At 43.6% G+C, this 27374-nt stretch overlaps 1 protein-coding gene and 1 pseudogene across 6 annotated transcripts in view; one reads left to right on the top strand and one right to left on the bottom strand.

The window, feature by feature from the left end:
• INPP4A (inositol polyphosphate-4-phosphatase type I A) overlaps positions 1-27374 on the top strand; it is a 165143-nt gene that overhangs the window by 36457 nt on the left and 101312 nt on the right. The gene's annotated exons all lie outside the window — the stretch shown is intronic.
• On the bottom strand, positions 23127-23509 carry LOC136397817 (signal recognition particle 19 kDa protein pseudogene; annotated as a pseudogene).

The following is a 27374-nucleotide window of genomic DNA, read 5'->3' as shown; positions in this document are numbered from 1 at the left end:
AAGATGGCAGTGGAGTAGGCGGATGCACAGACACCCAGCTCTCAACACCAAACTGGAATACAAATCAATTTAGGAAAAATCAGCATGAAAAACCAACACTGAACTGCAAGAACAGCTCTCAAAAACCAAGGAGCAAAGAGGAAGCCACAATAATCCTGGTAAGGAGTGCCTGAATCTCCTCTGCTTACAGGAACGGAAGGGGGGGGGGGTGAGGCTGAGAGCCCAGAGAGGATTTCACAGAGGAAAAAGAGCAGAAACTACTGCTCACAGCCACTTACCTGACGACCAGGGAGCAAGGTGGGTTGAAAAGACCAGCTTATCTCCCAAGTGGAAAGGACAAGGAGAAGGACAGACTGTGAGGGGCTAAGGTATGCAAGAAACGAAATAAAAAAGCTGACTCATTCGTGCTGGAGGCGGCCATAGCTGGGGGAGGGACTGAACCTTTCACAAAACAGAGCTGAAGTGCTTCCGTATCAGAGATCTCCGGACATCTATCCAGCTCCAATCAGCGCAACAAGACACAGCTGAAAACAAGAAGTGGGGAGGAGGGGCAGTAACTCAGGTCTCCATGGAGATCTGAGATACACCTCCCCCTACTGAAGCTGAGGAAAAACCCTGCCCCCAGTGAGATTAGTTGGTGGAAGAGACCTTCAGCGTCTCAGGTTACACCCACAGCATTCCTGGTTACACTTTCAAGGAAGCCCCCTGCTGAGATCAGTTAACAAGACTATCACCTGTTAAGAAAACAAACAAATCAAGACTTCAAAGCTGCCCAAATCCTAAAGCGGATTACAAATAATAGGTGATACCAACCCAAGAAGACCTAGAAATAACACAACTGAAAACTGGAGGCAGACAACACCAAGCCTAGACTCAACCAACTCTACAAATAAAACACCATTATGAGAAGACAAAGGAGTGCAACCCAAATGAAACCACAAGAGACACCTTTGAGAGATGAGCTGAGTGATATGGAAATAATCAAACTTCCAGATGCGGAGTTCAAAATAATGATTGTAAGGATGCTTAGGGATCTTAGAACAACAATGGAGGGGCAGATTGACAACCTAAAGAAATGGCAAGTATAAAAAAGGATATTGAAATATTAAAAAAGAATCAGTCAGAGATGACAAATACAATATCAGAAATGAAGACCACAATGGAAGGAATTAAAAACAGGATGGATACAGCTGAGGATCGAATCAGCGAGTTGGAGGACAACTGGAATGAAGGCATGAAAGCAGAGAAGAAAAGAGAAAGGAGACTCAAAAAGTCAGAGGAAACACTTAGAGAGCTCTGTGACAACATGAAGAGAAATAACATCCGCATCATAGGGGTTCCTGAAGAAGAAAAAGAACAAGGGATAGAGACTTTGTTCAATCATATCATAACTGAAAACTTCCCTAAATTAATGCAAGAGAAACTCTCACAAGTCCAAGAAGCGCAGAGAACTCCATTAAAGAGAAACCCAAAGAAACCTACACCAAGACACATCATAATTAAAATACCAAAGCTAAGCGATAAAGAGAAAATATTAAAAGCTGCAAGAGAAAAAAAAGCTATCACCTACAAAGGAGCCCCCATAAGGATGACATCCGACTTCTCAACAGAAACACTTGAGGCCAGAAGGGAATGGCAAGAAATATTCAAAGTAATGCAGAACAAGAACCTACAACCAAGACTACTTTATCTAGCAAGGCTATCATTTAAAATCGAAGGAGAAATAAAAAGCTTCCCAGACAAAAAACAACTCAAGGAATTCATTACAACCAAACCAACGCTGCAAGAAATGTTAAGGGGCCTGTTGTAAACAGATCAAAGTGGGAAAAGAATATAGCAAAAAAAGGAATACACCTTTAAAGAAGAAAATGGCAATAAACAACTACATATCAATAATAACCTTAAATGTAAATGGATTAAATGATCCAATCAAAAGACATAGGGTAGCTGCGTGGATAAGAAAACAGGACCCATACATATGTTGTCTACAAGAGACACACCTTAGAACAAAAGACACACATAGATTGAAGGTAAAAGGATGGAAAAAAACATTTCATGCAAATGGAAATGAAAAAAAAGCTGAGGTAGCAATACTTATATCAGACAAAGTGGACTTTAAAACAAAGGATATAGTAAGAGATAAAGAAGGCCACTACATAATGTTAAAGGGAGTAATCCAACAGGAAGATATAACTATTATAAATATCTATGCACCTAATATACGAGCACCCAAATATATAAAACAGACTTTGATGGATTTAAAGGGCGAGATCAACAGCAATACTATAATAGTAGGGGATTTCAATACCCCACTAACATCACTAGATAGATCCTCAAGAAAGAAAATTAACAAAGAAACAGCAGACTTATTGGAAACACTAGATCAACTCGATTTAATAGATATCTTCAGATCCTTTCACCCTAAAGCAGCAGAATATACATTCTTTTCAAGTGCTCATGGTACATTCTCTAGGATAGACCACATGTTAGGGCACAAAAGTGCTCTCAACAAATTTAAGAAGACTGAAATCATATCAAGCACTTTCTCCAATCACAACGGCATGAAACTAGAAATGAATCATAGCAGAAAAGCTCAAAAATTCTCAAACACATGGAAACTAAATAGCAGGGTGTTAAATAATGAATGGATTAAGAATCAGATCAAAGAATAAATAAAAAAATTCCTAGAAACGAATGACAATGAGCATACAACAACTCAAAATTTATGGGATACAGCGAAAGCAGTGCTAGAGGGAAGTTCATAGCACTACAGGCACACTTTCAGAAGCTAGAAAAAGCTCAAATAAACAACTTAACCCTGCATCTAAAAGAATTAGAAAAAGAACAGCAAGTAAAGCCCAAATGTAGTAGAAGGAAGGAAATAATAAAGATCAGAGCAGAAATAAATGACATAGAGGCTAAAGAAACAATACAGAGGATCAATGAAACTAGGAGCTGGTTCTTTGAAAAGGTAAACAAGATTGATGAACCTTTAAGTAGACTCACCAAGAAAAAGAGAGAGAGGACTCAAATAAATAAAATTAGAAATGAGAGAGGAGAAATAACAACTGACACAACAGAAATACAAAATATTGTAAGAAAATACTATGAAGAACTGTACGCCAAAAAACTAGACAACCTAGATGAAATGGACAAATTCCTTGAAACATACAATCTTCCAAAAATCAATCTGGAAAAATCAGAAAACCTAAACAGACCGATTACACCAAATGAGATAGAAACAGTTATCAAAAAACTCCCAACAAAGAAAAGTCCAGGGCCCGATGGCTTCACAACGGAATTCTACCAAATATTCAAAGAAGAACTAACTCCTATCCTTCTCAAACTATTTCAAAAAATTCAAGAGGAAGGAATACTTCCAAGCTCCTTTTATGAGGCGAGCATAATTCTGATTCCAAAACCAGGCAAAGACAACACAAAGAAAGAAAATTATAGGCCAATATCTCTGATGAATATAGATGCTAAAATTCTCAACAAAATATTAGCAAACCAGATCCAACAATATATGGAAAAAATCATACACCATGATAAAGTGGGATTTATTCTGGGGAGGCAAGGCTGGTACAATATTCGTAAATCAATCAATGTGATTCATCACATAAACAAAAAGAAGGAGAAAAACCATATGATAATTTCAATAGATGCAGAAAAAGCATTTGATAAAATCCAGCACCCATTCATGATCAAAACTCTCAGCAAAGTGGGAATACAGGGAACATACCTCAACATGATAAAAGCCATCTATGAGAAACCCACAGCCAACATCATACTCAATGGGAAAAAATTAAAAACAATACCCTTAAGATCAGGAACAAGGCAGGGGTGCCCCCTTTCACCACTCTTATTTAACATAGTCCTGGAAGTCCTAGCCACAGCAATCAGACAAGAAGAAGAAATAAAAGGCATTCAGGTTGGAAAAGAAGAAGTAAAACTATCATTATTTGCAGATGATATGATATTGTATATAGAAAACCCTAAAGTCTCAGTCAAAAAACTACTGGACCTGATAAATAAATTCAGCAAAGTGGCAGGATATAAAATCAATACTCAGAAATCAGAAGCATTTTTATACACCAACAATGAACAGTCAGAAAGAGAAATTAAGGAAACAATCCCCTTCACAATTACAACCAAAAAAATAAAGTACCTAGGAGTAAACTTAACCAAGGAGACTAAAGACTTGTACTCGGAAAATTACAAAGCATTGATAAAAGAAATCAAGGAAGATACCAACAAGTGGAAGCATATACCGTGCTCATGGTTAGGAAGAATAAACATCATTAAAATGTCTATATTACCCAAAGCAATCTATAAATTCAATGCAATACCAATTAAAATACCAATGACTTACTTCAAAGATATAGAACACATATTCCAAAAATTTATATGGAACCAAAAGAGGACACGAATAGCCTCAGCAATCTTAAAAAAGAAGAATAAAGTGGGAGGTATCACACTTCCTGATATCAAGTTATACTACAAGGCCGTTGTACTCAAAACAGCCTGGTACTGGCATAAAAACAGGCATATAGATCAATGGAACAGAACAGAGAACCCAGAAATAAACCCACAGTTCTATGGACAACTGATATTTGACAAAGGAGGTAAGGAAATACAATGGAGTAAAGACAGCCTCTTTAACAAATGGTGTTGGGAAAATTGGACAGCTACCTGCAAAAAAATGAAACTAGATCACCAGCTTACACCACTCACAAAAATAAACTGAAAATGGATAAAAGACTTAAATGTAGGCCGTGAAACCATAAGCATCTTAGAAGAAAACATAGGCAGTAAGCTCTTGGACATCTCTCGGAGCAATATATTTGCTGATTTATCTCCACGGGGAAGTGAAATAAAAGGCAGGATAAACAAATGGGACTATATCAAACTAAAAAGCTTTTGCACAGCTAAAGACAAAAAGAACAGAATAAAAAGACAAACTACACAATGGGAGAACATATTTGACAATACGTCTGATAAGGGGTTAATAACCAAAATTTATAAAGAACTTGTAAAACTCAACACCAGGAAGACAAACAACCCAATCCAAAAATGGGCAAAAGAGATGAATAGACACTTCTCCAAAGAGGACATACAGATGGCCAATAGGCATATGAAAAAATGCTCAACATCACTAATCATTAGAGAAATGCAAATTAAAACCACAATGAGATATCACCTCACACCAGTCAGAATGGCGCTTATCAACAAAACAACACAGAATAAGTGCTGGCGAGGATGTGGAGAAAAGGGAACCCTCCTGCACTGCTGGTGGGAATGCAGACTGGTGCAGCCACTGTGGAAAACAGTATGGAGATTCCTCAAAAATCTGAAAATCGAACTGCCTTTTGACCCAGCTATCCCACTTTTAGGAATATACCCCAAGGACACCATAGAACGGCTCGAAAAGGAGAAATGCACCCGCATGTTTGTGACAGCATTGTTCACAATAGCGAAGATCTGGAAACAGCCCAAGTGTCCGTCAGAGGACGAGTGGATTAAAAAGCTTTGGTACATATATACTATGGAATACTACTCAGTCATAAGAAATGATGACGTCGGATCATTTACAATAACATGGATGGACCTTGACAACATTATACGGAGTGAAATAAGTAAATCAGAAAAAAAAAAAAAACTAAGATGAATCCATACATAGAAGGGACATAAAACTGAGACTCAGAGACATGAACAAGAATGGATGGCAACAGGGGCGGGAGGTTGGGGGAGGTGGGAGGGGGTGAAGAAGGAGAGAGGGGTTAGGGGAGGGGAGGGGCACAAAGAAAACCAGATAGAAGGTGACAGAAGACAATTTAACTTTGGGGGAGGGGTATACAGCACAATCAAATGTCAAAATAATCTAGAGATATTTTCTCTCAACATATGTACCCTAATTTATCAATGTCACTGCATTAAATTTAATAAAAATAAAAGGGCAAAAGAAATGAATACACACTTCTCCATAGAGGACATACAGATGGTCAATAGGCATATGAAAAAATGCTCAACATCACTAATCATTTGAGAAATGCAAATTAGAGAAATGAGTTATCATCTCACACCGGTCAGAATGGCGCTCATCAACAAAACAACACAGAATAAGTGCTGGCGAGGATGTGGAGAAAAGGGAACCCTCCTACACTGCTGGTGGGAATGCAGACTGGTATAGCCTCTGGAAAACAGTATGGAGATTCCTCAAAAAATTGAATATCATGTGTGGTTTTTATTTCAGACTCCCAGTACAGTGGTACCTTGAGATATGAATTTATTTCGTTCTGTAACCGAGCTTGTAAGTCAGTCAACTCGTATATCAAACTGCCGATATTGGACTCGTGCGCCAATGCGCCAACTAGCGGCAGCTTCCTGAATCACGACTTGTATCTTGGAATTTCACTTGGATCTCGAACAAAATATAGACAGAGTCGTAGCTCGTATCTTAAGAAAATTCGTATGTTGGTCTGTTCTTATCTCAAGATACCACTGTATTTTTCTTTTTCTGTTATTAATATCTAAAGTTACCCTTTTAGCCTCAAGATCAGCCTGCTGCTCGGGGAGATATTGGTGAACACGATGCAGTGGTGACAGCTGCCTCCTAGTCTCCTGGGCACTTGGTGACATCTATAGCAGGTCGTGTGTTTTAAGCAGGACTCCTACATGAAAGGATGTCCACCAGAATAGTTGCTGCTGGAGGCTTCTTTTGTTGCATTGTGTGGTTTGTAACATGGAAATAAATGCCCTAGGTACTCTGTGCTTGGAAGAGCTTCGGGTGAGATGAGTTCTGACTGATACCTTCTGACCCATTACTCCACAGAAGTCTTTTTTTTTTAATTGATTTTGAGAGAGGAAAGGAGAGAGAGAGAGAGAGAGAGAAAGAAACATCAACTTGTAGCTGCTTCAGTTTAGTTGCTCATTGATTACTTCTCATATGTACCTTGATTGGGAGGCTTAAGCCGAACCAGTGACCCCTTGCTCAAGCCAGCAACCTTGGGCCCCACGCCAGTGACCATGGGGTCATGTCGATGATCCCACGCTCAAGTCAGTAACTCTATGCTCAAGCCAGCAACTGTGGGGTTTCAGACCTAGGGCCTTCAGCTTCCTAGATCAACACTCTGTCCCACTGTGCCACCAGGATTAGCCATGAAAGTCATGTTAAGGGGCAAGTGAAGGAGGGGTCTGCTGGTAAGCAATGGACAAGAGAAACGCAGGCTTCTGATTCAGGCCTTGCCCTTGTATACCATGAGGCTCCAGGAATCTGTGGACCCCTCTCAGCCAGTTGTCACCTCCGTCAGCCTGCCGTCACCCTAACAGTTTGCTGCCTTTCTTTGCACACTGCCACCAGTAATTTATTGTCATAATTTTAAACATTTCATTGATAAAGAGCACTTCCAAATAATTTTTGTTATGTTCCATACCCATCTGGGGCACTGATGATACTTGATGTTTTTCTGTCATTTACTCATTTCATAAGAGCTTGCTTGAGTTCCTTCAGTGGTTCTGCCCCATGGTCAGCACTGAAGGGTGCAGATGATGATGACTCAGTCCCTTAAGTTGCTCAGGAGAGACAAGGATTTACACATTGTGTTATGTCTTCATGGCTGTAGAAAGGGCTGCCATAAAGAGCAAGGGGATGTGCCCTGCCTGGTAGAGGCTTCACAGAGGAGTTGGTGGTGAAGCATGGTAGGACTAGTCAAGCCCAAGGCCGGGGAGGGCCCTCCAGGCAGAGGGGACAGCCTGAGCAAGGGCGTGGTGAGAAACAGCCTGGAGTGTGGTACCGAGTAATCATGGGAAAGGTGGCAGGCCAGATGTCCATGCTGGTGAAGGACTTGACACTACATCCTGCCTGTGCTGAGAAAGCTGTGGAGGAATGGAAGCCTAGAAATAAGCCTGTCAGTTCCAGGTTCCAGAGAACCTTCTGTGACCCCACAGGCTATGATTCAAGTTGGGAAGTCTTCTCTCCCCAGCTATTTAAACTCCGTGCCTTATCATTGGGTATGAGAAGCAAGGGTAGGAGAGGGAGGCCAGGCTTTGGATGAAGCAGACCATGGGCAACACAAAAGAGTTCAAATGTCATACAAAATGAGTTTAATCTGGCTAAAATTACATGTAAAATTTAGCAGCACCTCGAACTTTTATATTTTAAGTGTTAGTATTACATTGCATGACCAGAAATCATAATGACCTGTCCTTGGCTGTCTCAGAGGCTGTGTGGGCAGGGGTGGAGCTCCAAGTCCTCCCCTCCTTCCTGGTTTCCTTACCTGGGCAGGGGCTGAGTCTGAAGAGGGCACTCTCAACAGTGGCTGGCGAGAGACAGGCCTCAGTGGGGCCCTGTGTGTCCCCCTCGGTTGCTGTTGTTTCCGTTAACAGTATGGAGTGCAGTTAGAGTGGCTTTTGTTTCCGCAAATGTCTTATTTTCTCCTCGTTTACCAAGGCTGACCCACAGTTGCTTAATCTGCTCACAGGTAGTCAAAATTTGAGGGCAGAACATTACTAAAATGAACTCCAAATAGCTTTGTGGCAATCAGCCTTTTTTGCAGTGAGATTTTGCCCATGTTTCTCTTTTTTTTTTTTTTTTCTTTTTGTATTTTTCTGAAGCTGGAAACGGGTAGAAACAGTCAGACAGACTCCCGCATGCGCCCGACCGGGATCCACCCAGCACGCCCACCAGGGGGCGACGCTCTGCCCACCAGGGGGCGATGCTCTGCCCCTCCGGGGCGTCGCTCTGTCGCGACCAGAGCCACTCTAGCGCCTGGGGCAGAGGCCAAGGAGCCATCCCCAGTGCCCGGGCCATCCTTGCTCCAATGGAGCCTCGCTGTGGGAGGGGAAGAGAGAGTCAGAGAGGAAGGAGAGGGGGAGGGGTGGAGAAGCAGATGGGCGCTTCTCCTATGTGCCCTGGCCGGGAATCGAACCCGGGACTCCCGCACGCCAGGCTGACACTCTACCACTGAGCCAACCGGCCAGGGCCCATGTTTCTCTTCTTAATAAAATCAGATTTGCCACCAGAAAAAAAGGTATTTTTTTAGAAAAAAATTTTAATCTTAAAAATTTTTAAAGAATTTTAACTTGAGTGGATGTATATGATAATAACGACTCATACTGTAGAAACTTCTTTTTTTTAAAATTTGTGTCTCAGTGGTTCCTAGAATTTGAATTTTGCTGGAATTATTCAGTGCTAGGTAACCCCAGGATTTGGGTCTGGTGCTGCTAGAACACACATGCCAGTGCTCACTGCATTGAGCTCAAAGGCTCTGTATACACCAGCACCTGAAGGGACTCCCAGTCTGAACACAGCTCTGCGCTGAGTGACGATTGCCCACTTGCCTGCCCTCAGAACAGGGACTGTCTCCTACTGGGCTTTGGGGATGAGACCAGTGGTGAGATTCAGCCAGTTTGCACCACTTTGGCCAAACCAATACCTAATTTTTTATTGAGTTGGGTAAACCAGTTCTTTTTTTTTTTTTTTTTTCCATTTTTCCGAAGCTGGAAACGGAGGCAGTCAGACAGACTCCCGCATGCGCCCGACCAGGATCCACCCGGCACGCCCACAAGGGGGCGATGCTTTACCCCTCTGGGGCGTCGCTCTGTTGCGTCCAGAGCCATTCTAGCGCCTGAGGCAGAGGCCACAGAGCCATCCCCAGCGCCCGGGCCATCTTTGCTCCAGTGGAGCCTCGCTGCGGGAGGGGAAGAGAGAGACAGAGAGGAAGGAGAGGGGGAGGGGTGGAGAAGCAAATAGGCACTTCTCCTATGTGCCCTGGCCGGGAATCTAACCCAGGACTCCTGCACGCCGGGCCAACGCTCTACCGCTGAGCCAACCGGCCAGGGCCGGTAAACCAGTTCTTAAAATGGCACTTGTGATCAGGGTTCTCACTAAGGTGGGTGCCTGGACAGCCGCCCCATGTGGAAATCACAAATTTACATTCCTTACTCTTTTTTAACATTCATCTGCGCAACAGCGTATTCTAAGTACCTGTAGTAATGTTTATTCTGTCCATAGGTGAAAAAAAATTGCAAGTGAGGATGCCAATCAAGGAGCAATATGAAAATATCTTAAATAACAGTGGTACCTTGACACACAAGTTTCATTCGTTTCGTGGCCGAGCTTGTGTGACTCAATTTGCTCGTGTGTCAAATTGAATTTCCCCATTTAAATTAATAGGAATGCAATTAATCCATTCTGGTCCCCAAAAACCACACGAATGTTTTGTTTTATATGCTTTTAAATAAGAAAATGTACTTTATAAATAACAAATACACACACACACACACACATATATATATACATAAGAAGAGAGAATGTAAAGAAATAAACTGGTTTATGAAGTGTAATTTACCTTCAAGGTCAGGCAAAGATGCTGGCAGAAGAGGTTTTCATTTTGTGCGCTATCGCTTAACTTACTGTCTACACAATTAATGCTACATTTAATTGCAAAATTTAACTAACATATTACATGTGGTATGTAACTGTCACTAAACTTAATTGCTATGTTTTTACTTTGCTTAATTATTGTTATTTTCTTCACTGACTTTTGGCTTTTTCTCCACACTTTCCTCACTTTCACTTAGAGGCTGTTTTAACAAAAACCTTTCCATGGAAGTTTGTTTCTTCCTCTCTTTCAGAACGTTCGGCAGGCCACCTAGTAGAGGGTGGTGGAAGCTTGTGATTCAAATAATCACTAATATCTGCTAGTGACTTAAAGCAAAAAATCTTGCAAGTGACTGCTCGTCTCTCAAATTGCTCGTGATTTAAAATGCTCGTGTGTCAAGATACCACTGTAATAGTTTTATTGTTTTTTGTCAGATATTATTTAATATTTTTTCATTAACATTTTTAAACTCTTCTAACATAATCTGGTTTTGTGTATCTCTTTTATTTTTAAGTATTAAATGCGTGAAATAATAAACTATCTTTCAGTATATCATTTTTTATAGTTAAAATGGTTATTAGGGCAGAGACCTGGTTGTTAAATTATTTGAATCCCACTACTGGGTGAGCACCCCCCCCCCCCACCAGGTGTCCAGTTTCCAGCCCTCGAGTCAAGGGACCCTCTCCTGGGAGTTAGGTCGCCAAAAGAAGGACCCACAGGCTTGATGACTTGTATAAGAAATTTATGCATCTGTAAACAGACAGGCTAAGTCCAAAATGGCATCAACCCTGAGGGTCTGGGAGTTTAAGCTTTTATAGGATTAATGAGCAAGGCTTAGTTAGTAGGTTAGTTTTGGCAGGAAATTTTGGGATAGGGTGAGGGGATCGCTTACTGAGGAGATTGTCCCAGTGGGGGGTTGGGTGAGGGGATCCCTTCCTGAGGAGATGAGGGTATCCCTTCCTGAGGAGGTTGTCCCAGTGGGGGTTGAGTGAGAGGATCCCTTCCTGAGGAGGTATCCCAGTGGGAGGTTGGGTGAGGGGATCCCTTCCTGAGGAGGTTGTCCCAGTGGGGGGTGGGGTGAGGGGATCCCTTCCTGAGCAGGTGTCCCAGTGGGGGGTGGGGTGAGGGGATCCCTTCCTGAGGAGGTGTCCCAGTGGGGGGTGGGGTGAGGGGATCCCTTCCTGAGGAGATGAGGGGATCTCTTCCTGAGGAGGTGTCCCAGTGGGGGGTGGGGTGAGGGGATCCCTTCCTGAGGAGGTGTCCCAGTGGGGGGTTGGGTGAGGGGATCCCTTCCTGAGGAGATGAGGGGATCCCTTCCTGAGGAGGTTGTCCCAGTGGGGGTTGAGTGAGAGGATCCCTTCCTGAGGAGGTTGTCCCAGTGGGAGGTGGGGTGAGGGGATCCCTTCCTGAGGAGGTTGTCCCAGTGGGGGGTGGGGTGAGGGGATCCCTTCCTGAGGAGGTGTCCCAGTGGGGGGTTGGGTGAGGGGATCCCTTCCTGAGGAGATGAGGGGATCCCTTCCTGAGGAGGTTGTCCCAGTGGGGGTTGAGTGAGAGGATCCCTTCCTGAGGAGGTTGTCCCAGTGGGAGGTGGGGTGAGGGGATCCCTTCCTGAGGAGGTGTCCCAGTGGGGGGTTGGGTGAGGGGATCCCTTCCTGAGGAGATGAGGGGATCCCTTCCTGAGGAGGTTGTCCCAGTGGGGGTTGAGTGAGAGGATCCCTTCCTGAGGAGGTTGTCCCAGTGGGAGGTGGGGTGAGGGGATCCCTTCCTGAGGAGGTTGTCCCAGTGGGGGGTGGGGTGAGGGGATCCCTTCCTGAGGAGGTTGTCCCAGTGGGGGGTGGGGTGAGGGGATCCTTTCCTGAGGAGGTTGTCCCAGTGGGGGGTGGGGTGAGGGGATCCTTTCCTGAGGAGGTTGTCCCAGTGGGGGGTTGGGTGAAGAGATGTGGGATATCAGTCAGGTTTGCTCAGATAGGAAGTTACAGGAACTGCTTTGGTGCCAGATTACTTAAAGTTTAACCTGGCTTATTAGAGGTTTTTGGTCAGAGGCCCTGGACCTGCACCTAACACCGGGCACCATGCCGCTCCAGGTATGTGTGTGTGAGGAGGAAACCACTGCAGGAGGGTCTCTGCAGGGGGTGGGGGGGTCTGGGTTGGCATCTTGGAAACCTCTCTCTGCTCCAGAGGGGAGTGGGCCCACACCCATCAGAGGTTCTGGCCACCAAGGCGATTTCTCTTATGTGCCATTACGTGGAAGTGCCTCCTTCTGTCTTCCAGAAATTCTAATAGGCCCTCTGGCCTATTCTTTTCCTAGCCAGATTTTTAATGGGTACTTTTAGTAGCTTTATGGACCTTCTTCGCAGCCTTATTTCTTGTGGTAAGCCTTCCGTGTTCTCTAGGCACTTAGAGCCCTCCTGCTGTCCTTGATCTAGGGGACAAGGGTCCTAGACCCTTTGCTGACCTGGATCCTTACAGGACCCATGTTTCTGATTGGGTAGGAAGGAGTCCAGGGCCTAGGGAGTGTCAGGTGGCTTCGGTCACAGAGCAGCAAACCCTTAGATAGCATTTCTGTGTGCCAGGTACAGTCTGTAGAGATGGGATCTTCCTAGTTCTGGAAACAACCTGATGACTTGGATGACTGTTCTGCCCATTTTAGAGTGCAGACAGAAGAGCAGAGGGTTAAGCACTTCCCCCCGTTAATAGGTGAACAGGTGAGTGGCAGAGCCGAGGAGGAACAGATGGTCTGGCTCCAGCCTGTACACCTCACTGTGAAGCTTCACCCCTTTTCAGGGACATGAGGCATGCTGCCCTGACCCCCTGCCATCCTGACTCCCTGCCATCTTGACTCCCTGAACTGCCCACCGCAGTGCCCCCAGGTCTTTGTTCTGAGCTGTGTGGTGGCACACCCTTGTTGTTTTGGCTGGACTAGGGAAACATGGCCCCAGCAGTATCCCAGTTCTCAGCAAGTTTCTGCTCCAGGCCCCATTTCCAAATGCCAGAGGTGTTTTTACTACAGCCATTCTCTGTGTGAAGTATGCAAACATAGAGTTACCAGACCACAGCCTAAGAAGAGGATTAACCAAGCCTTCCATTTCAGCAGACCTCCAGCCATTCTGGCTGGCCACCACCTCCCCTTCCCTGTGTCCCCAGAATATAACTTGGTCTTATTGGAACTGTCCTCCTTTTGTGAGAGAATAGAACCGTGATGGTCACAGTTCTGTTAGTGACTTTCTTCTTTAGTTCACAGTTTGAGTATGATGAGCTGGCGGGGGGGGGGGGGGGGGCGCCTTCTGCATCCACCCCCACGACCATTCCCACCCAGTGCCCTTGTATCCAGGAATGCCAGTCGTGCCTGGGGAACCACAGCTGGAGGAGGGAGTAGATGCTGAGGGTCTCCCTGACCCAGACTGCTTGGGCACCCCAGTGAGAGCAGAGCTACATAGCAGAGGTCAGAATAGACAAGGTGGAATATGAGTCAGGAGGACCTAAGCAACCATTTAGCTCTTGGAGCTTCAGACTCCTGGTCCTTAACAGTGGGCTGGAGGGGGAGGTGGTTAACTGCTGTCTGCCCTGCAGCCTCTTATTAGGAACTCAAACTCAGGGTCTGTTTTACAGCCCATTTAGGAGCTGCCTTTGGTCTGCCTTATGTGGGATGTGCTATTTTAGATATTGCTGCCTCTGAAGGATGTGTGTTTAAAGCTAAAATAGGGTGCACATTTCATTTGCAGGTGTTGCTTTTTCCGGACTCAGGCACACTGTGTTTATGTCACAGGACAGCCTCAGGCTGCCTGGACACTGAGGCTGGGTGTGGGGAGGCTGCCCTCCTCACAGTGTGAGAGGAGTGTCTTGCTCGGCAGGCTCATCCACATCCTGGGCTGTTTTCACGGGGCAGTTCATAACCCCAGCTACCTGATGAGGTAGTCATTGCTCATTTTCAGTTGAAGAGAAGGGAAGGGAAGGTCAGAGAGGTCAGGTGACTTGCCCAGATTTTATCCAGCATCCTGTCATGTGTTCTTGCGGCTCAGTATGGTTTTTGCTGTGGGAAGGATTGTCCCTGTGAATGGACCTGTTAGGAACATCCTAGCTGACAGCTTTCCTTATACTGCCAGTGATGAGAGCAGGGCCCACATCTGCACTCCTCTCCTTGGCTCCTGCTTTCTCATGTGGCGCTTAGTGGGCTCTCTGTGTGCCAGGCAGTGAACGGGCAAGGCCACCAGCTCCTGTGCATTTATACACTTGCTCCCTCACTTCTGGGCAGCAGTCTTGCCAGAGGTACTCCATATTCAGCCTCTGAATGGCCAGGACACTGACTGCAGCCAGCCTGCCTTGTTTCCCTGGAGCCCTGTGTCTGTCTCCCAAGCCTGTGCAGGGTGAGCGGGCGGCAGGGCCACCCTATGCCGCAGACCCTTCCTGCCACTGCAGTGAGGAGTGTTGTGGTTTGTGCCCAGCCTTTTGCCTTTGCTTTTCCCTTTGTTACGTGTCTGCCACCTTGGAGTGGCTTAATAGTTCAATACTGTGCCTTTTAAAAGCTTGTAAAGTTTAAGTAAAAGCAGTATTAAAAAGTGTGGCACAGCCGGTGATGTCAGGGACCTTATTGGGCACCCTTTGCTCTGAAATGTTTCCTGTGCTCTGAAATGTTCCTCCCCTCGTTGCCTCTACTCTTGTAGCTCCCTTGTTATCACATTTGGCCAAGACTTCGAGGGTATGGGTAAAGGTGCATCTCAAGGGGACAGCAGGTTATATTGCTACTGATGACCACCATCAGTGCAAGTCACTGCAGGGCCTTAACAGATGTCACGTGTCAGTCTTGCCTGGTTCCAGGTGTAAGGACCCTACAAGGAGGGCAGGTTGGTGGGGGCTTAAAAATGAAAGGTGGAACTCTCTAGACAGGTGTAACTGTCTCTCTGGGAAGGTAGAAAGGGGCCAGCTGTGGGCAGCTGTGAGGTGGCCCCTCCACTTGTCATTCCTCTTGCCTGGATGAGGTTGTCTCCCCAGTAAGCCTGTCACACGGGGTGGATGCCAGCAAACAGCAAGTTGTCATTGACAGTGGGCAAGTGTGGCCAACATCAGGGATGTGACCCACAATGATAGATGCCTAATTATCTGTTTAAAAGGAATGCATGGCTTTTGATATCAGCTTAAAAAGTTTTTTGTTATACTTACATTGCTTTTTTGAAAAGAAAAAAAGAAGTGAAAATATAATACAGATAGAGATTTTTGGATGTACTTTATTATAATAAAAACATTTTAGTTGATACTTTATATGAAAACCACCAGAGGAAAAATAATACAGTGAATGCCCATTTAGCTTAAGACACTTTACTTCCCAATACAATTTTTCTTTTATTATTATTTAGCGCACGTGAGAGACACAGACAGGAAAGAAGAGAGATGAGAAGCCTCAGTTCTTAGTTGCAACACCTTAGTTGTTCATTGATTGCTTTCTCATATGTGTCTTGACTGGGGTGGGAGAAGGCTTTAGTCAAGTCAGTAACCCCTTGCTCAAGCCAGGTGACCTCGGGCTTCAAGCCAGTGACCTTTGGGCTCAAGCTAGCGACCATGGGGTCATATGTATGATCCCATGCTCAAGCTGGCAACCCTGTGCTCAAGCTGGTGAACCTGTGCTCAAGCCAGATGAGCCCGCGCTCAAGCTGGTGACCTCTGGGTTTTTAACCCGGGTCCTCAGCATTCCAGGCCAACGCTCTATGCACTGCACCACCGCTTGGTCGGGTCAGGCACTTCCCAATACAGTTGAAGCTACATGCGCCCTCACTGCTCCCTGGGGTTATCATCACCCTGAATTTACACTTTATTATTTCCACCCACTTAATTCTTTTTATTTTGTGACCCAGGCCTCATAGATTTTTGTGCTGTGAGATGAGAAATAAGTACTGCTTATAATTCTGAGTTTCACTAGTGATACTGAAGTGTGGAAAAGAAAGGCTCTGAACATGAATAATTTTTGGCAAAACTTACTTTCTCTAAAACAAAGAGACTTTTAGCAGAACTTACTTTTTCTGAAAATACTCCCTATTCCTGGCCTTGAGGTTGGTTTCCCAGACTGTAGCCTTGGGCTAGCTTTGCAAAGTTGCAGGTGCTCTCAGAATGTTTCTCCCTGAATTAACCCTATAGATCAGTGGTCCCCAACCTTTTTTGGGCCACGGACCGGTTTAATGTCAGAAAATATTTTCACGTACTGGCCTTTAGGGTGAGATGGATAAATGTATCACGTGACCGAGACAAGCGTCAAGAGTGAGTCTTAGACGGATGTAACAGAGGGAATCTGGTCATTTAAAAAAAATAAAACATTGTTCAGACTTAAATGTAAATAAAACGGAAATAATGTAAGTTATTTATTCTTTCTCTGAGGACCGGTACCAAATGGCCCACAGACCGGTACCGGTCTGCGGCCCGGGGGCTGAGGACCACTGTTATAGATAAACGTTGTAAGAAAGCTTGTTTCATTGCTCTGTTTTACTGCTATGCTTTCTCTCCTCCCCATTCCTCAATCAGTATGTAATTCTGCCTATAAAACCTAATTACAGGCCTGACCTGTGGTGGCGCAGTGGATAAAGCGTCGACCTGGAAATGCTGAGGTCGCCGGTTCAAAACCCTGGGCTTGCCTGGTCAAGGCACATATGGGAGTTGATGCTTCCAGCTCCTCCCCCCCCCTTCTCTCTCTCTCTGTCTCTCCTCTCTCTCTTTCTCTCTCTGTCTCTCCCTCTCCTCTCTAAAATGAATAAATAAAAAAAAAACAAAAAAAAACAAAAAAAACACCTAATTACAAACTGCAGTCGGGGCCGCATTGATTTGAAAGACTTCAGCCTGCGTGCAGTCGCGCAGCCGGTTAATTAAAGACTCCTTAATTTCTTAATTTGGCTAATAGATTGTGTGTGTGGCAAGATGTTTGTTTCTCTCTGTTCCATTACAACAGTGCTTATGGTCAGAAAGAGCTGTTCTTGAAAATGGGCTTGTGGCTGCTCTGCTACCTCAGGTGGTAAGAGAATGGTTGGGGTCAGTTCAAGGGCCGACTCCTGGTGGGTTATACTCCCTTACCTTCTCTTCCTTCTGCCTGACCTGCTGGGTGGCATGACCTGTCCCGGTCCCAGAGCAGAGCATAGGCTGGTCCCTGTCCACCTTTGCTGCAGAGCTGGCTTCACTCAGGCATTTTCTCTCTGCCCTGAGCATCTCTGTACTGCTTCAAACACCTTGACATGAGCCCTGCTCTAAAAATAGCAGCCCTAGCCAGCTCTCTGTCTCCCCTCTCCTGGGCCTGTCCCATCTCTTGCCAGCACCCTGCCCCATGAACAGTGGGACAGGGTCACACTACACTGTGCTGCCACACAAGGTCTGGTGAATAGATGGGCTGTGCCCAGCAGACGGATTGCATTTATATTCAGGCTTGTGAAGTCTTCTTTTCACTCTGCCAGGAGCCTTTTCTTTTGCTTACAGAAGTGCTTGGTTCTACCTCACCCCTCCTTTACAGATGCCCCTTTGCCGCCCTGTGTTAACTGAAATATGCCTGGTTCTCCTAGGAGAGCCAGAGGCCTCAAAATGGAGTGAGTCCTGTCTCTACACATCCTAAATCTCTTTGCAGAAGTGGGCTCCAGACCCCCTTCCTCCTTGATTCACAACTGTGCCATCCTCTCCACTTCCTGTCACTGCCCTCTATACCTCCAGGTTACCCACTCTCTAGAGAGGACTGGGTACCCACCTCTGAAGTACTGTCACCTCTGACAACTTTTGTCTGCAGGGGCATCTTGTGTCACTAAGCCCATGCCTCAGCTGCCTGGCCCGTGGTCATTCCTGAAATTGCCCCCAGCCCCTGTTGCCCACCCCTTCCGAACTTCTACCTGGCTGTGCACCCTTCCCCTGGCTCCCCCTCTCCTTCCTGTCACTTCCACTAAAGCTTCATGTCCAATGGCCTTGAAGTACAGGAATGACCAAGCTCCAGTCACTGCCCTAAAGGACCAATGTGGAGTGTGACAGTTTTCATGTGACCAGGGTGATGGAGGAGGTGTTCACAGAGTACTATGAGAAGGTGGGGTAAGGGCAGGGCATTTGAGGCAGCTCCGGAAGGAGAGCTCTTTCTGCAGTATCTGGGGGGTGCAGAGAGAGGAAGTAGCCTGGAGGCAACGTGAGAAGGGCATTGTGGATAAAAAATAAAATCATACTACTTGCCGTGTTAACGTTTTAATAAATTGATATTTTCTTCTAGCTTTTCCATTGTGTGTGTGTGTGCTTCTATGTATTTATATTGGTGGATCTTAGAATTTACTTTTTCACTTGTCAGGTTCTTATAAACTTCTGATTTCTGTTTCAAATGTCTGTTTAGTAAGTATTTCACCGTGTGATTAAACCATCATTTACTGTTTCCCTGACCAGCATTTAGGCTGCTATTAAATGTTTTTTTAATTTTTTTTTTTTTTTTTTTTTTTGTATTTTTCTGAAGCTGGAAACGGGGAGAGACAGTCAGACAGACTCCCGCATGCGCCCGACCGGGATCCACCCGGCACGCCCACCAGGGGCAACGCTCTGCCCACCAGGGGGCGATGCTCTGCCCCTCCGGGGGCGTCACTCTGCCGCGACCAGAGCCACTCTAGCGCCTGGGGCAGAGGCCAAGGAGCCATCCCCAGCGCCCGGGCCATCTTTGCTCCAATGGAGCCCCGGCTGCAGGAGGGGAAGAGAGAGACCGGGAGGAAGGAGGGGGGGGTGGAGAAGCAAATGGGCGCTTCTCCTATGTGCCCTGGCCGGGAATCGAACCCAGGTCCCCCGCACGCCAGGCCAACGCTCTACCGCTGAGCCAACCGGCCAGGGCCTAAATCTTGCAGTTTATGTTATAAACTATATAATGGCATGAATAATGCTGTAGGGAGCATCCCTGTCTGAGGTCCTGCTAGGGATCAGGAACGTCCCTGTGGCTACTTATAGCACCCCCCCCCCCCAACATGCACACGCAGTGGCAGAGTGAAGTCAAGCTCCTGCACATCAACTGGGGACAGATGGCTGGACCCAAAGGGGAATGACCTCATTCCATGTGCAGTTCTAGCCTTCCCACTTAACAGAGACCATTCTGACTATGACCACAACCGCACAGGGTCCTCAACTTTGCCTGTATGACTATTATCTTCCTTGGAAGGCATATTTTAGATTTAAGTTTAAAAAAATACATGTGTGTGAAGATATTGATGCAGTCTTTACAATATGGTAATTGTGCAGCCTGGTAACAGCATGGAATCTGTTTATAATCTCACATATAAGTGCAGAAGCAGGATGTTACTACACCTTTATACTATACTACCCATCTTGTTGTGTAAACTTTACACACGTAACATAGGCTTCAGTGAAGGCGTGGTTATGAATGGGGTCCCACTTTATTTTCCGAGCTTGCTGTAAGGGAACTATGGTAATAATTTCTTTTTTAAAAGTTTTTGTGTTTACTGTTCTTGAAAGCCCAGGGTGGGTGCTGGGGTAAGCTGGCTTCAGGTCAGCCAGTGCATGCCTGGTTGTTCCTCCTTAGGGCCAGCTGTTGCTCAGGGGCTACACCGCTGTAGCTCTTCTGGTGAAGGTTCCTTCAGTTTGTTGATTTCAGAGTAGAAGCATTTTATTAATTGATTTTACAATAAGACTTTTGGGAATTTTTTCATTTGGTATTCTTTTAATGGTTAATCCAGAGATTTGTTGTTACCTCTTTTCTTTAGGTAAATCTGTAACTGAGAAAATCGGGGCTGGAAACACCTTGTCTAAAGAACTAAAGTGTGCTTGCTGTTTGCTAACCACCTAAATTGAATATTTCTCTTTTTCATAAAAATTATTTAGGTTTTATTGAATGAGTTACTGTTTACTAAAATGAGGGGAGGAAGGCCTCCTGATGAGAAGGTTAAATTAGAAACAGGGTTATTTAAACATTTGAATCATATCTTAGTGAGGACTTGCCTCATCTGCACAGCAGACCAAGGCTGTTGTCCATGGTCCCCAGCAGATTTCTCTTCCCTGATTCTGCCCTATGGTAAAAGAGTCCATTTCTAGCTTTTTCTTTCTTTCTCCTGGGAATCTTCATGGGGTACGGTAATTATGTTGACTGACCTCTTATTTTCCTGGAGCCTCACTAATATATTACGTAGGCCGAGTTTTACGGAAATTGGCATACATGGCAGGCACTCTCCCAGGCGGTCTGAGAAGCCAGTGTGGCCCTGCGGTGTTTTGGGAAGCAGCAGAGGCGCTGTGAAGTGCTCTGGGTCCCACAGTCTGGGAGGTTTGGAAATCCTCATCCTTATCCAGGCCAGCCCCCTGCTTTTTTCCTGCTCTTGGTCCTGTTCTGAGAGGGAACACTCCTCAGTCTTTCCCGCCTTTGGTATCAGCCTGTGTATTCCTTCTGCAGCAGGGTTTGTCTTGATGGGCTTAGAAGGAGTAGAAACCATTGACTGGCAGGTGAGCCAGAAGAAGCGAAACCCTAATTAGAACAGTCTGGAGCTCCCTGGAGTTGCCCAAAGGCCCTTCAGTTGGGGGTAGGCAAAGCAGTCCCAAGTCACAGAGTTTTTAGGTCATGGAGCTAGATTCCTACAGCCGAATTTCATCCGAGTCTAGGAATAGAGGTCAGATCTTAGAAGGCTAGGTACATGATGGCAATGCAGTCACTTCTCCAGTGTCTGATTGCTTCACTCCTGATGGCCTCTGCTGGGAGGAGTCTGCTGGCTCTGACCTGGGGCCCTTGAGACTGTGAGCCTAGCCAACAGCAGGAGGTAGGCAAGAGGGGAGACTGAAGCCAACACCAGGCTGCCCAGGAATGGATTGGCTCCTGCGGAGGCCAGCAGTAGCTGAGTAGTGCTCTCTGGGGGGATAAAGTATAGGTTTTCATTCTTGATCTTAGAAAAATAAATAAAGGCTAGTAGATTCAGAGCTAAGATTATTTTTAAATAAACTTTTAAATTTTAGAATAGTTTCAGGTTTACGGAAAAGTTACAAAGATAGTACAGAGTTCCCCTATATTGTCCCTCCTACCAACCTCCCATGTTGTTAACATCTGACATTATCCTGGCACAAGTGGTGCCTGCCTTTTCTTTTTTTTTCTTTTTTCTCTTTTCTCTTCTCTTCTCTTTTCCTTTCCTTTCTTTTCCTCTTTCTTTCTTTCTTTCTTTCTTTCTTTCTTTCTTTCTTTCTTTCTTTCTTTCTTTTTCTTTCTTCTTAAGATAGAGGGACAGACAGACAGGAAGGGAGAGAGATGAGAAGCATCAACTCAGTTGCGGCACCTTAGTTGTTTATTGATTGCTTCTCATACATGCCTTACCAGAGTGCTCCCGGTGAGCCAGTGACTCCTTACTCAAGTCAGCAACCTTGGGCTTCAAGCCAGTGACCTTTGGGCTCAAGTCAGCGACCTTTGAGCTCAAAACAGTGGCCATCGGCTCATGTCTATGGTCCCATGTTCAAGTAGGTGACCCTGCGGTCAAGCCGGATGAGATCATGCTCCAAGCCAGTGACCTTGGGGTTTTGAACCTGGGTCCTCAGCATCCCAGGCCAATACACTATCCACTGTGCTACCACCTAATCAGGTGAATTTTTAAAAAATTTTTAGTTATTGATTTTAGCCAGAGAGGAAGAGAGAGAGAGAGAGACAGGAAAATCAATCTGCTCCTGTATGAGCCCTGACCAGGGATTGAATGGCAACCTCTGCACTTTGGGCTGATGCTCCAACCAAGGGAGCTATCTGGCCAGGGCACAAGTGTTGCATTATTAACTAAAAGTCCATATATTTAGGTTGCCTTCATTTTGTTTTTTTTTGTTTGTTTGTTTTTTTAATCTAATGTCCTTTTTCTGTCCCAGGATCCTATCCAGGATACCACATTACATTTAGTCATTTTCTTTTCTCTTGGTTGTGAGAGTTTCTCAGACTTTCCTTGTCTTTAATGACCTTTACAGTTTTGAGGAATAATGTTCATATGTGTATAGAATGCCCTTCATTTTGGATTTGTCTGATGTTTTTCTCATGATTATACTGGGGTTATGGGTTTTGGGGAGGAAGACAACACATATGAAGTGCTCTTCTGGTCACATCATGGGTAAATACTGTAAAAATGACTGTCCTAGTTAATGTTGACCTTGATCACCTGGTTGAGGTGGTGTTTGTCACGTTGATCTACTGTAAAGTTACTCTCCCTACCTCCCCTGTAGTGTTCTCTTTGGCCACGATGGGAGTTAGAGTTCACCTCTTTGAAAGGACAGGGGTATTTACATAAATTTGGAATTCTTTTATATGGGACATTTGCCTCTTCTCCATGTATGTGTTTATTTAGTCATTTATGTCAGGATGGGCTCATGGATATTTATTTTGTACTTTGGGTTCTAATCCAGTACCAGGTTGTTAATTTCGTTGCTCAATTTGTGTCATTGGGAGTTCTTTTTTTTTTTCAGTTTCAAATTTTATTTCATTAACTTAAAAGTGAACAAAATGTTAAAAAAAAGTGAAAAAAATGTGTTTCAAATCTTACTAAACCCATTTATCTGAACAAGTTTACATAGAGGCCAGATATAGGATTTCAAGTAACTTCTGATAAAGTCCATTGTCCATTTAAAAATAAGCTTCTTTCTTCCACAAAAACTGCATTGAAAAGGCAAAAAATATATTTCTTTTATACTGCAAAAGAACTAGATGCAAACTTCTGGTATAAATTTCATTGTGAACCCTGATGCTGAAGCTGGGAGGCACAAATGTTCATAGTTTGGTAAAATGATACAAAAAGATTTCGTCTGATGCTGAAGCTGGGAGGCACAAATGTTCATAGTTTGGTAAAATGATACAAAAAGATTTCGTTTCTCTCAGATACAAATCAGAAGCCTCCATTTGTGTCTCTTACAGTAGTACCACATACTTGATTCTCATACCAGGTCACTTTTTCTTCTTTCCTTTCCCTTTTTTACTTCCCTCTCCTTGTTGAAGACTTTGGTCACCACTTCCTGTTTTTTGTGTTCTTGTTTTTAGTTTAGGAATCATTTCTGCTACGTACAACATTACTGATTTACCTTACTTAGGGGGATTGGCCTGCCCTCCGCCATGGTCTTCTTGTTATTTAAATAAGCAGGATATATACAAATAAACCTGTCCTGGTCCACCGGGATCACGCTGCGGGGCAAGCCATCTCCACCCTCGCCCAGTCTGGTGGGACACGACCACACAGCCCACCGGAAATCGGCTCTCGGGAGTTCTTTCAGTTGGTTCCTGTGCCCCTTTGACATCCCGATTTTATGGGTTTTATTTTTATTTTCTTTATTTATAAATTAAATTTAATGGGGTGACATTGATCAATAAGAAGAGTACATCGGTTTCAAGTGAACATCTCTATAGCATTTGAACTTTGATTGAGTTGGTGCCCATCTCCCAAAATCAAGTCATTTTCTGTCACTGTATATTTGTCTCTCTTTACTTTGCTCCCTCTACCCCCTCTTCCTGCTACCCACTTTACTTTTATCTATGTCCATGAGTCTCAGTTTTATATATCACCTATGTGTGAAATCATACAGTTCTTAGCTTTTCTGATATACTTATTTCACTTATAATATTTTCAAGGTCCATTCATGTTGTTGTAAATGGTAATATGTCATCATTTTTTATGACTGAGTAGTATTCCATTGTATATATGTACCACATCTTTATGCAATCCCCTATTGAGGGACACTTTGGTTGTTTCCATATCTTGGCCACTGTGAATAACGCTGCTATGAACATGAGGCTGCATGTGTCTTTGTGTACCAGTGTTTTTGAGCTTTTTGGGTATATGCCCAGTAGAGGGATTGCTGGGTCATATGGTAGTTCTATTCTTAGTTTTTTGAGGAACCACCATACTTTCTTCCATAATGGCTATAGCAGTTTACATTCCCACCAGCAGTGCATGAAGGTTCCTTTTTCTTCACAGCCTCTCCAACACTTGTTACTACCTGTCTTGTTGATAACGGCCAATCTAATAGGTGTGAGGTGGTATCTCATTGTAGTTTTGATTTGCATTTCTTGAATAGCTAGCGAGATGGGCATCTTTTCATATGTCCATTTTTATGTCTTCTTGGGAGAAGTGTCTGTTCAGGTCCTCTCCCCATTTTTAAATTGGATTATTTGCTTGTTTGTTGTTGAGCTTTGTGAGTTCTTTATTCATATTTTGGATATTAACCCCTTATCAGAGCTTTTTTTGTTGAATATCTTCTCCCATTTGGTTGGTTGCCTTTTTGTTTTGTTACCAGTTTCTTTTGCTGTGAAGAAGCTTTTTAGTTAAATATAGTCCCATTCATTTATTGTTGCCTTTACTTCCTTTGCCTTTGGGGTCAAATTCTAAAAATGTTCTCTATGGCCAAGGTCCATAAGTTTAGTACCTATGTTTTCTTCTATGTATTTCAGATCTTATATTTAGGTATTTGATCTATTTTGAATTAATTTTTGTGAATGAGGGAAAGGTGTAGTCAGGTTTCATTCTTTTGCATGTGCCTTTCCATTTTCCCCAGCACCATTTATTAAAGAAGCTTTCTTTTCTCCATTATGTGTTCTTGGCTCCTTTGTCAAAGATTATTTGTCCATATAGATGTGGTTTTATTTGTGGGCTTTCAATTCTGTTTTATTGGTCTGTATGTCTGTTTTTCTGCCAATATCATGCTGTTTTGATTATCGTGACTTTATAGTATAATTTGAAGTCAGGTAGTGTGATACCTCTGGCTTCATTTTTTTTTCTCAGGATTGTTTTGGCTGTTTCGGTTCTTTCATAATTCAACATGAAATCTGGTGATTTTTTTTCTATTTATTTAAAAAATGACATTGGGATTTTAATGGGGATTGCATTAAATTTGTATTTGCTTTGGGTAATATGGCCATGTTAACTATGTTGATTCTTTCTATCCATGAACATGAAATATTTTTCCATTTCATTGTCTTTTTCAATATTTTTAAATAATGCTCTGTAGTTTTCAGAATATAAATCCTTCACATCTTTTGTTAAATTTATTCCTAGATATTTTATATTTTTTGTTGCAATTGTAAAAGGAATTTTTTCAATTCCTTTTCTGAAGTTTCATAGTTGGCGTATAGGAAAGCAGTAGACTTTTGTACATTGATTTTGTATCCTGCAACTTTATTGTATTTGTTTATTGTTTCTAATAGTTTTTTGGTGGAGTCTTTGGGGTTTTCTTTATATAGGAGCATGTCATCTCCAAAGAGTAATAATACCTTTACTTCTTTCCCAATATGGTTGCCTTTTATTTCTTTCTTTTGCCTGATTGTTCTGTCTAGAAATTCCAGTGCTATCTAGACTAAGAGTGGAGAGAGTGAACAGAGTGGAGAGAGTGAACATCCTAGCTTGTTCCTGATTTTAGAGGAAAAGCATTAAATTTTCACCATTTAGTATGATATTGGCTGATGGTTTGTCATATATGCCTTTATTATGTTGAGGTACTTTACTTGTATACTCATTTTATTGAGTGTTTTAATCATAAGTGGATGTTGTATCTTATCGAATGCCTTTTCTACATCTATTGATAGGTTCATACGATTTTTGTCCTTTGGTGTATTACATTGATTGGATTACATATGTTGAATGATCCTTGTGTTCCTAGAATGAATACCACTTGATCATGATGTATTATTAATGTGTGGTTGTATTCGATTTGCTAGTTTTTTGTTTAGGATTTTTGCATCTGAATTCATTAGAGAATATTGGTCTCTAGTTTGTTGGGTTTGTTTTTTTTTTGTGGTGTCCTTGCCAAGCATTGGTTTCAGGGTTATGTTGGCCTCATAAAATGTGTTAGAGAGTATTGCTTCTTCTATTTTTTGGAAGACTTTGAGAAGGATAGGTACCAAATCTTCTTTGAATGGTAGATTTTCATTAGTGTAGCCATCTGGTCCTGGTCTTTTATTTTGGGGGAGGTTTTTGATAGTTGTTTCTATTTCCTCACTGTTTATTGCACCATTTAGTTGTGACTCATTCAAGGAAGATTGTGTAGTTCTAAGAAGATATTCATTTCTTCTAGATTGTTGAATTTGGTGGTATATAGTCTTTCATAGTATTCTAGTATGATCCTTTGTATATCTATGATGTCTGTGGTAATTTCTCCTCTTTTATTTTGGATTTTGTCTATATGAGTCATTTTTCTTTTTCCTTATTGAGTCTAGCCAGAGGTTGGTCAAGTTTTGAGCTTTTCAAAGAACCAGATTTTGTTGTATTTTTAAAATTTATTTTGTTTTCTATTTTATTTAGTTCTATTCTAATTTTTACTATTTCCTTTCTTCTGACTTTGGATTGCTTTTGTTCTTCTTTTTTGAATTCTTTAAGATGTAATGTTAGGTTGTTTACTTGGGATTTCTTTTGTTTCTTGATATAAGCCTGTAATGATATACACTTCCCTCTTATTATTGCTTTTGCTGCATCCCAGAAGTTTTGATATGCCATGTTGTCATATGTCTCATTTGTCTGTATATATCTTTTTTTTTTTAATTTATTTTTTTTTCATTTTTTCCGAAGCTGGAAACGGGGAAGCAGTCAGACAGACTCCCACATGCGCCCAACCAGGATCCACCCGGCATGCCCACCAGGGAGCGATGTTCTGCCCCTCTGGGGCATTGCTCTGTTGCATCCAGAGCCATTCTAGCGCCTGAGGCAGAGGCCACAAAGCCATCCCCAGCGCCCGTGCCATCTTTGCTCCAATGGAGCCTTGCTGCGGGAGGGGAAGAGAGAGACAGAGAGGAAGGAGAGGGGGAGGGGTGGAGAAGCAGATGGGCGCTTCTCCTGTGTGCCCTGGCCAGGAATCGAACCCGGGACTCCTGCACACCAGGCCGATGCTCTACCGCTGAGCCAACCGGCCAGGGCCTCTGTATATATCTTTTGATCTCAGCTTTTATTTCTTCTTTGACCCAGTCATTTTTAAGAATTATGTTGTTTAATGTTCACATTTCAGTGGATTTCCCCTTTTCCTTTTTTTTTTTTTAAGGTGAGAGGAGGGGAGCTAGTAAAACAGACTCCCGCATGACCC

Source organism: Saccopteryx leptura, chromosome 3, assembly GCF_036850995.1.
Source record: "Saccopteryx leptura isolate mSacLep1 chromosome 3, mSacLep1_pri_phased_curated, whole genome shotgun sequence".
In the NCBI taxonomy this organism is placed as follows: domain Eukaryota; kingdom Metazoa; phylum Chordata; class Mammalia; order Chiroptera; family Emballonuridae; genus Saccopteryx; species Saccopteryx leptura.
This window is presented reverse-complemented; position numbering and strand designations above follow the sequence as displayed.